This window comes from Strongylocentrotus purpuratus, unplaced genomic scaffold (assembly GCF_000002235.5).
Source record: "Strongylocentrotus purpuratus isolate Spur 01 unplaced genomic scaffold, Spur_5.0 spur5_scaffold_2, whole genome shotgun sequence".
Lineage (NCBI taxonomy): Eukaryota > Metazoa > Echinodermata > Echinoidea > Camarodonta > Strongylocentrotidae > Strongylocentrotus > Strongylocentrotus purpuratus.
In genome coordinates, this window is record NW_022145605.1 from 20,744,246 (window position 1) to 20,755,152 (window position 10,907).

At 40.2% G+C, this 10,907-nt stretch overlaps 1 long non-coding RNA gene across 1 annotated transcript; it reads left to right on the forward strand.

Moving 5' to 3' along the window:
* Positions 1-468: 468 nt before the first annotated feature.
* On the forward strand, positions 469-3,198 carry LOC115926733. The gene is made up of 2 exons (XR_004065241.1): positions 469-1,117; positions 1,159-3,198. It is a non-coding gene; the product is annotated as an uncharacterized LOC115926733 (long non-coding RNA).
* Positions 3,199-10,907: the final 7,709 nt, after the last annotated feature.

Sequence of the window (10,907 nt, forward strand, 5' to 3'; positions counted from 1 at the left end):
GATCTGATTAGTTTTGGGGGTATTAAGGTCAAAGGTGACAGAGGTCTACGTTCTCGCGATAACTAAAGAACCGTTTGACGGATCAATTTCAATCTTGGCTCATATAGGCTTATGGAAGTGATGATGATCTGATTAGATGATTTAAGTTTTTGAAAATTTTAGTAGTTAAATGTGTAATATATTTTAGATCTGGCAATAGCAGAGGCATACATTTTAACTGCGCTCAGTCGAGAATCCATGTAGTTTGGCTTTGTAATACCATCTTCAAAAACAGTGCATTATTTATTGTTATCTCTTGTACTCTGCAGGTAGAGCTGTTTTCACTACAAAAAACTTTCATAGTGGGGAGTTTTTACTCCATTACCATGGGGAATTAATAGATAAAGCAGAGGCAGAAGAAAGAGAAAGATTTGAAGAAACCGGATTCAGATATTTCTTCAAGTACAGAGGGAAGAATCTGTGGTAAGTGTTTTAAAGGTATTGCACCGTGTTGGTAAAAGTCGAAGAGGTAAAATTAGATTTCCTTAATTTTATAGTTTTTGGATACACTTATGAGGGTAGAACGCACCCCCGCCAAAAAAAAATCGCTCTGAAATGCCTGTATTTTCGAGAAATCGCGTGTTTAGTGTTGATTTTGGTTATTTATCTGGTACTCGATAAATACGGCTAATTCGCTTGATGTTGAATATCTCATGGATAAAATTGTTTCTGATCTTACTGTTATAATGTAATGATGAGGCTCAGACAGTCATTTGTAAGCTTGGTAGTAGCAACTATTTAAAGGCAGTCACGCAGGGGATTTCCTGATTAATTTCAGCCGCAGATGGCGACACACAAGTACGGTCACGAAGCTGTTTACCGAGCGGAATTGTACGTGCGCGGGTGTCCAGTTTCTGTACGTGCGTATGCGCACCATTCTCAGTCATATCATGTCACTGCACTGTCAGTGTCAGTATCAGACCTGCAAAACAGTCTGTCTGATCTGTCCTGACACTCTAAATTTGCTCAAGTCAAATTTTCAGTTTCAAAATCAAAGTGTCCAGGGCTGTCAGTATCACTGCAGCGAGTGTCAGCAGGTCAGTGTCCCTGTCAGTGTCACTGCAGCGAGTGTCAGCAGGTCAGTGTCCCTGTCAGTGTCACTGCAGCGAGTGTCAGCAGGTCGAGTGTCACTGCATTGCAAAAATACATCAAAGACCAAGCTTTGTGCGCAAGATAGCAAATATAATTCAAACTTAACGTTCTAATAAAGCCTCTAGAGACGATCGGATATATAATAAAACAATTACCGGTGACGAGATCTCGATAAAGACAAACACCAAAATTTACACCGCACATGAAAGTAGACGTGCAATCGCGATCGCAGGTTGCAGCATACAGCATGCAGCAGTAATTTTCGGTCTTGTTTACGTTTGGTAGTATAAAGCGCGGCCGAGTACAACAGCTGTTCAATTCAGTAGTATACTATAACTAGACCCTCTATAAGAATCCAGATTATAAATCTACTAACTAATTTATAGCTTATACAGTATATTATTAGAATGTGAAAAAAAATAACTGTGCGGTAACAATGTAGTATATTTTCTTTGCTTTTTTAAGATGCAATTGACAACACAAGAAACATACACAGATTGCGATATTGCGCAATGTGCACGTTTCTTTCGTGCGTACGTAATGTGAGCTGATCGCTGAGACAGCTCGAGCGGGGATAGCGAGCTGGCGATTCCTATGCACACGGTTTGATTTCTATATCGTGCGTCTGTGTGTGTGCGTCGCTCGGAAGAGTTCGGACGGCCATGTTTGAAATTGGGTGCTGCGGGAAAGACGACCACTTTGGTGTTCGCTTGCCCCTCGAGCACGCGTAGTTTGCATTAGGCGAAACGGTTTCACAAGGGAGTTGGACGGCGTCAGCGTACATGACATTTCTCGTGGCCAATGAAATCGCTCGCCACGCGTGTAAGTCTTTAATATGTGGTTCCATGTTGAAAGAACCAAACAACACACTCCCTGTGTCCTGACCTGGGTATGACTCATAGGTCATGACACAATAACATAAACATTGGCTAGTCTTTGTTCAGGCTTATCATTACAAAGACTTTACAAACAGATATCACGACACTTTCACAGGTAAGGTTCTATTCATGTTGATACATCACAAAATAAAGGAAAGTTGGGAAATTTTCAAAGGACAACACTGTTTTTAAAGGGAAAAACAAATTTGTCTGGCCGGACAGATATCGCCGACTGTAGTTGTCCTTTTCTAGCTTCCAATGCTATTTGAAGAAAATTAGGAATCAATTTGGTCTTAGGTCATCTAGATGGACCAAGGAAAACATTTCCACCAAATCCATGACCTTGACCAACACTGTGTATTACCTTTAAGAATTTAATTTCTGTCCAAATTAAGAAATATGATTATATTAGTTATAAAGAAGCATCAAATGCTGGCATGTTGATTGATCTCCGATGAATTAAATCCAGATTTGTGGTTTATGATGTTCTCTATGATGGATGTCAACCACACCAACTTTGGCAGCAAGAAAAAACAAGTATGAAATGGGTGTGCAATTATCATAGATGTCCTCTAACCCTTTAAAAAGTCAACAGATCCCAACTAACCCAGGAAGGGGGATAGGTAGAAATAGTTGAGAGGTTGTCTTTAAAGATGAGTAATCTCTCACCTAAACACTGAATAATATACTATATATAAAATAATAGATACATGTAGCTCAAATGTATGGTTCTCTAAACAAGAATGAATTAGATTACATTTTTCTTTAAAAACTTTTTTTTTATAAACAGAACAGGGTTCTTAATTATGGGTCAGGGAATTTGAAATACTTTTTCAAACAGCAAAATGTCAATGAAAGTCATGGAATTCATTAATACTTCTGGAAAGTTGGGGGAAAATCATTTGTTCAAGATATTATTTAATATTCTAACCTTATATTTATTTGTATAATTAACAGAGGGAATTAAAAAAAAAAATGTATGCTTTCATGTCAGATCAGTTTGTATCATATTCCACAATTACACTTCCCTGACCAGCCCTTCTATTACATGTATTTTATTATTTTGTGTACTTGTAGTACTGATACTAGCAAGCTCCCCTCACAACTAAGTATAAGTGTGTATGACTGACGACATACATGTACATGTACACTCTAGGCCTGGGAATGAATACCAAATTTGCTATTCAAATATTTATGGAAAAAGTATTTGAATAGTCCAAATATTTGTGGTATGAGCCCAAAGTGCAACACCCAGTGAAGTGGTCGAAGGTTGGCCATGACCGATATGCCCCCACAGACTCATGTCGAGCTGCAAAATGCAAGACAAATATTATATCACTATGTGGCTCTTTTGTCTGATTTATTTTCTGTGATATATTACTTTTGATGTTTTTATTTTTTTTTAATAACTATTAACATATATTCATATATGAAATCACTACGGTATTCATTGTTAAACAAATATATTTGAATAGTAGAAATTGTGGTATTTGATTTCTGATTAGTACTATAGTGAGCTATTTAAATAATTCAAATATTCAAATATTCCCAGGCCTAATACACTCTAGTTCTGAGGGGAGCTAGCTACATGCAGTATTGCATTGATACACATGAAATGGTCATAGAAATTTGGAGTTTGCTGCTTGGGAAAGTCATGAAAATTTAGGGCATTTGAAAATATGTAAGTGGAAGAATAATCCTCACAGAAATTTAAGGATCCAATCTAATCCAATCCAAGTATTATAGAGTGCCAATATCTAGTTGTTTTCTAATCAAGTAATTATCTCCGATCTTTCTAACATTATTTGAAATACAATATATGGATTCAAAATTCTTTCATTTGTAATTTTACAGTGTTGATGCGACAATGGAGCCATGCAAGAAGGAGCCTGTGTTGGCACGACTCGTGAACCATGCAACAGGTCAAAAGGCCAACTGTAGGATGAAAGTGATTGAAATTACGGGGAAACCCGCACTATGTCTGTTCGCCACAAAAGACATGAAGAGCAATATGGAATTATTGTATGACTACTCGCTGCCAAAAGATTTCAAGTTCCCAGAACCCTATTATTCGGATCTAATAAAGCAAGCGAGCACATGGGGAAATGCATGTAAGGAGAAGATGCCTCAGGAAGTAAACACAGTAAACACAGAAGACCAAGGGATGCCTGAACAAGTCAACACAGCGGACCAAGGGATGCCTGAACAAGTTAACACAGAGAACCAAGGGATGCCTGAACAAGTCAACACAGCGGACCAAGGGATGCCTGAACAAGTCAACACAGAGAACCAAGGGATGCCTGAACAAGTCAACACAGCGGACCAAGGGATGCCTGAACAAGTCAACACAGCGGACCAAGGGATGCCTGAACAAGTCAACACAGAGAACCAAGGGATGCCTGAACAAGTCAACACAGAGAACCAAGGGATGCCTGAACAAGTCAACACAGCGGACCAAGGGATGCCTGAACAAGTTAACACAGAGAACCAAGCGATGCCTGAACAAGTCAACACAGAGAACCAAGGGATGCCTGAACAAGTCAACACAGAGAACCAAGCGATGCCTGAACAAGTCAACACAGCGGACCAAGGGATGCCTGAACAAGTCAACACAGAGAACCAAGCGATGCCTGAACAAGTCAACACAGCGGACCAAGGGATGCCTGAACAAGTCAACACAGAGAACCAAGGGATGCCTGAACAAGTTAACACAGCGGACCAAGGGATGCCTGAACAAGTCAACACAGAGAACCAAGGGATGCCTGAACAAGTTAACACAGAGAACCAAGGGATGCCTGAACAAGTTAACACAGAGAACCAAGGGATGCCTGAACAAGTCAACACAGCGGACCAAGGGATGCCTGAACAAGTCAACACAGAGAACCAAGGGATGCCTGAACAAGTCAACACAGCGGACCAAGGGATGCCTGAACAAGTCAACACAGCGGACCAAGGGATGCCTGAACAAGTTAACACAGAGAACCAAGGGATGCCTGAACAAGTCAACACAGAGAACCAAGGGATGCCTGAACAAGTCAACACAGCGGACCAAGGGATGCCTGAACAAGTTAACACAGAGAACCAAGCGATGCCTGAACAAGTCAACACAGAGAACCAAGGGATGCCTGAACAAGTCAACACAGAGAACCAAGGGATGCCTGAACAAGTCAACACAGAGAACCAAGGGATGCCTGAACAAGTCAACACAGCAGACCAAGGGATGCCTGAACAAGTCAACACAGATAACCAAGGGATGCCTGAACTAGTCAACACAGAGAACCAAGGGATGCCTGAACAAGTCAACACAGAGAACCAAGGGATGCCTGAACTAGTCAACACAGAGAACCAAGCGATGCCTGAACAAGTCAACACAGAGAACCAAGGGATGCCTGAACAAGTCAACACAGATAACCAAGGGATGCCTGAACAAGTTAACACAGAGAACCAAGGGATGCCTGAACAAGTTAACGCAGAGGAACCAGAGGTGCCTCAAGGAATATATACACAGGAACAAGAGATGTCTCAGCAAGTATACACAGAGGGCAGCTCACCTTACACATATGACCAATCAGATGATGATTCAGACTATGTTCCAGATTCCTATTCAGAATCTGAATCTGAAACTGATGATTTTCCTGCAGATGTAGTCTGTAATAAGATTGGTAAGAGAAAGATCCAGTCCCATGAAAGAGCTTTAAAATCAAAGAGACCAGGCATTGAAATTTCCAATTGGTCTAAAGCAGGCATTGCATGTAAAGAGAGGATGCCTCAGCAAGTAATCATACAGGACCGAGAGATGCCTGAACAAGTAAACACAGCGGAACAAGAGATGCCTGAGCAAGTAAACACAGAGGACCAAGGGATTCCTGAACAAGTAAACACAGCGGAACAAGAGATGCCTGAACAAGTAAACACACAGGACCAAGAGATGCATGAACAAGTAAACACACAGGACCAAGAGATGCGTGAACAAGTAAACACACAGGACCAAGAGATACCTACATGTAGGCCAGTAAACATACCAGGTCAAGGTTCTCTTGCATGTGGTACATACAAGAAACCTTACCGTTATTGCATATTCTGCAAAAGAATGTGGTCAAAGCTACGGAATCACATAGAGAAAAAGCACAAAGATCACAAGAGAGTTTGCCAGGCCTTGAAAATGAGAAAGAAGGAAAGGGATTTAGTATTTGATGCATTCAGAAAAGAGGGCATATTGGAACTGAACAAGATAAGATTGAGGAAAAATCCAGATAATCCAGTGCTTGAGAGAGAAAGGAGGAATGATTCAAAGACAAAGGGTAAACTGGTCATTTGTCATCTGTGCAAAGCATTCATAGAAAAACGTTACATATCAAGACATGAAAAAAAACATGCCCAAACCTCCGATGCAGCTTGTGAAGTAACTCCTATCCCTGCTGAGATGATGTCTGTGGTAGATGAAGCTAATGGAGGGGAATTCATGAAGGAAATAATATCCAAATTTAGAGAGGGTGAGGATAGAGATGTTTATGACATATGCACAAAAGATCCTATCCTACTTGAAGTGGGAAAAAAGATGTTCAACAAACAGAGAAGGAAGGTAGACAAAAAGAGTGAAGTAAAAAAATCAGTGATGGCTGATATGCGAAGATTGGCCAATCTTCATTCAAAAATGAACATGGCAGAACAAGCCATTGGGAGTCTCCCAGACAAAAGTGGGAATATCTGTGATTTGTTCAAGAGGAAAAATTTCCGTCACCTGGAAGAGGCAATTGATGCTTATACGAAGGTGGAGAGTTCGGAGGGTGTAGGTGTGAAGGCAGGCCTAAAACTTGCTCTTTATTACCTGCTCAAACGAACCAGTAAAATACTGAGAGGGATGTTTCTTATTGATGACGAGGATGATAAGGCCAACGATATCGCAAAGTGGGTGACAGTGTTCGAAACGAGTAAAGATATGATTTTTGGTGATGCTGAGTACAGTTTGAGCAAGACTCGCGAAGAGAAGCTTCGGCGACCGGAACAACAGCCAGAGGAAGAAGACCTACGGAAAGTTAGAGACTACACAGTGAAGAAGATAAATGAGCTTGGTGTCAGAGAGAATATTGATGTTCATGAGTTTATAGAACTAAGGAATTGTGTTGTAAGTCGTTTAACACTCTTCAATGCTAGGCGGGGTGGTGAGCCCAGTCGTCTCACTGTAAAAGCATGGGAAGACGCAGATCGTGGAGTCTGGTTGGATCGAAGACATCTTGACGAGCTTGATGCACTGGAGAAGACCTTAATTGATTCCTTGAAAATAGGCTACCAGACAGGGAAGGGTAATCATCATCTGGTGCCAATCCTATTCCCCCAAGATTGTGTTGTAGGTCTCAAAAAACTTGCAGACAAGGATGTTAGAAGGGCATGTGGCATTGCTGAGAGCAATAAGTACCTTTTTCCAAGCATAAGCAAATCCGCTGAGCATGTTTCGGGCTGGCATGCCGTAAAGTATATCTGCGGTAAGGTAGAGTTGAAGAATGAAGAGAGGATCACAGCCACAAGAAATAGACACAGGATCTCTACAGAGTTTGCCCTCATGGATGTGCCTGAAGCGGATCGAGGCTATATATATAAGCACCTCGGACACTCGGAGGATGTTAACCAAAATATCTACCAAGCACCTCTGGCAATTAAAGCTGTTACAGTTGTGGGAAGGAGGTTGGCAGCTCTGGACAGAGGAGGTAAGTTGCCCTTTATTTCACCTAAACTCTATTTCTGAAAGTGTCGTCATGGAGTGGATTTGACTCATCTTTTGATCAGAAGATTGTGTATTTGATTCTCACTCTATAATGCCAGTTTCATTCAGCAAGAAATGTATCCACACTGTGCTGTAGTGAGTCTGAATTAATTTTCTGCTAACTTTGTGAAAAGCACACTTTCAACAAGCTTTTTCGCCCAGATTAAGTGCAAAAAAAAAATAACTACGAGAGCCCATCATCTATGACCATCTGTGTACATGTATATGTCAAAGTGCTGCAAATAGAGGCCAAAGTCTGTGAATGTTGGAGATCAGAAAGAAGATTATTGTTGTTCAATATTTGAAATACATACTCATGTCAATTTCTTTTAGTGATGATATGAAGACTATAGAACCCCCAAAATGCACCATCCCATTTTTCATAATTTGTTGTAATTAATGAATGGGTATATTTTTTATCATAGAATCAGAAGAACGAGACCAAGAAGAGCCATTGATGTCCTCTCCTGGTATGTACAGAGCGTTTTTATTTACCATCATATGTTTAACAATATTTTTATGCCTCCGTTACGAAGTAGCCGGAGGCATTATGTTTTCGGGTTGTCCGTCCGTCCGTCCGTCCGTACGTCCGTACGTCCGTACGTCCGTACGTACGTCCCGTCCGTACGTCCCGTTCTCGTGATCGCGTTATCTGGAGAACCGATTAATGGATTCCTACCAAACTTTGGTCATGTATGTATCTTGCAGGGCCGATGAACTGATTAGATTTTGGGGTCACGAGGTCAAAGGTCAAAGGTCACAGGGCGCATTATATATGCAAAAACAGCTCGTGATCGCGTTATCTCAAGAACCGATTGATGGATTCCTGCCAAACTTTGGTCATGTATGTATCTTGCAGAGCCCATGAACTGATTAGATTTTGGGGTCACGAGGTCAAAGTTCAAAGGTCACAGGGCTCATTATGTATGCAAAAACAGCTCGTGATCGCGTTATCTCAAGAACCGATTGATGGATTCCTGCCAAACTTTGGTCATGTATGTATCTTGCAGAGCCCATGAACTGATTAGATTTTGGGGTCACGAGGTCAAAGTTCAAAGGTCACAGGGCTCATTATGTATGCAAAAACAGCTCGTGATCGCGTTATCTCAAGAACCGATTGATGGATTCCTGCCAAACTTTGGTCATGTATGTATCTTGCAGAGCCCATGAACTGATTAGATTTTGGGGTCACGAGGTCAAAGTTCAAAGGTCACAGGGCTCATTATGTATGCAAAAACAGCTCGTGATCGCGTTATCTCAAGAACCGATTGATGGATTCCTGCCAAACTTTGGTCATGTATGTATCTTGCAGAGCCGATGAACTGATTAGATTTGGGGGTCACGAGGTCAAAGGTCACAGGGCTCATTATGTATGCAAAAACAGCTTGTGATCGCGTTATCTCAAGAACTGATTGTTGGATTCCTGCCAAACTTAGGTCATGTATGTTACTCGCAGAGCCGATGAACTGATTAGATTTTGGGGTCATGAGGTCAAGGTCAAAGGTCATGCGGCTCATTATGTATGCAAATAGCTTGTGATCGCATTATCATTTGAACAGATTGATGGATTCCTGCCAAACTTAGATCATGTATGTATCTTGCTTATCTTCCAATGAACTGAGTAGATTCTTGGGTCATGAGATCAAAGATCAAAGGGTCATATATGTATATGAGAAATTGGTTGTAATCACGATATTCTGAGAACCTGTTAATGGATTACAAGAAACTTGAATTTGAAAAATTTCTTCTGTTTTGGTTTGTAAACTTGCTCTATGACGGAGGCATCTTTCTTGACTGCGCGCAGTCAAAGTTCCATCTAGTTTATCATATCAAAGGGAAAGTATTCTCATAGAACTAAAGAGCACCCCCAATAGGAATCAGTGCATAAGAGTAAGTTTTGATAAATGGACCCTATGCCTTTTTTACACAACGATCAACGATATATATTTCAGTAAATTAGCCTATAATGGGGTTTGTATCAGAACCCAGGTCGAAATTCCATTAGGATCCGATCCTATTGGACCATCAGAAACCATTAGAGCTATTGGTGTCTAATGGTTTCAATAGGGAAAGTGAAATGATGGACCCACAGAAACCATTAGAAAATATCTATTGGACCAACACAAACCCACAGAAGAAATGCTGATGGACCAACAGAAAGCTTCTATTGGACCAGCATCCACCCATGTCTTCTATGGGTTTCTTGGTCCATTAGATATTTTCTTCTATGATGGGTTTCTGTTGGTCCATTAGATATTTTCTATGGGTTCCTGTTGGTCCACTAGAGATCTTTCAATGGGTTCCTAATGCTCCCATGTTCCGAATTCCCTATTGAAACCAATAGTCCAATGGCTTCTATTGGTAAATCAATAATGATCAATCAGAATCGATTTTAGCAACTGTCCACCAAAAAAAAGTATATTCTAATCTCAATTGCATCAACTCCATCACATAGATCACTTGGAGTGAGTATTAGATTATCCTTTATTTTGACTGAATGCTTCTACTATTCTATATAATAAACATACATGAATTGTTTCTTGGTTAGTGTTTTATAGTAATCATTATAATCAATATATCTATTGCTAAAACGTGAATGAAATTGTAACATGATTAAACAAATAATCTATGAGTCATTAGTTGCCAAAAGAAAATAAAAATCATAAAATTGATGTACATTGTCATAAGTTGCTTGACAAATTATGATAAATGTAATTTTCTGTGAACACGTATAAAGTAATCATGAATATGCATGAGATAGATTTAGCTGTTGGTTTCTATTGGTTTCTATTGGACCTATTGGTTTCTATTGGTCCCATTGGGTTCTATTGGTCTCATTGGTTTTCTATTGGTCCTATCGGTCCTATTGGTCCTATTGGTCCTTTCGGTTCTATTGGTTTCTATTGGTCTTATTGGTTTATATTGGTCCTATTGGTCCTATTGGTCCTATTGGTTTATATTTGTCTTATTGGTTTCTATTGGTCCTATTGGTTTCTATTGGTCCTATTGGTTTCTATTTCTATTGGTTTCTATGGGTGCTATTGGTTTCTTTTGGTTTCTGATGGTTTGAATAGTCTCTATTGGATTCAATTCTATGGGTCCAACAGAAACCAATAGACTCCAACAGAAACCATTAG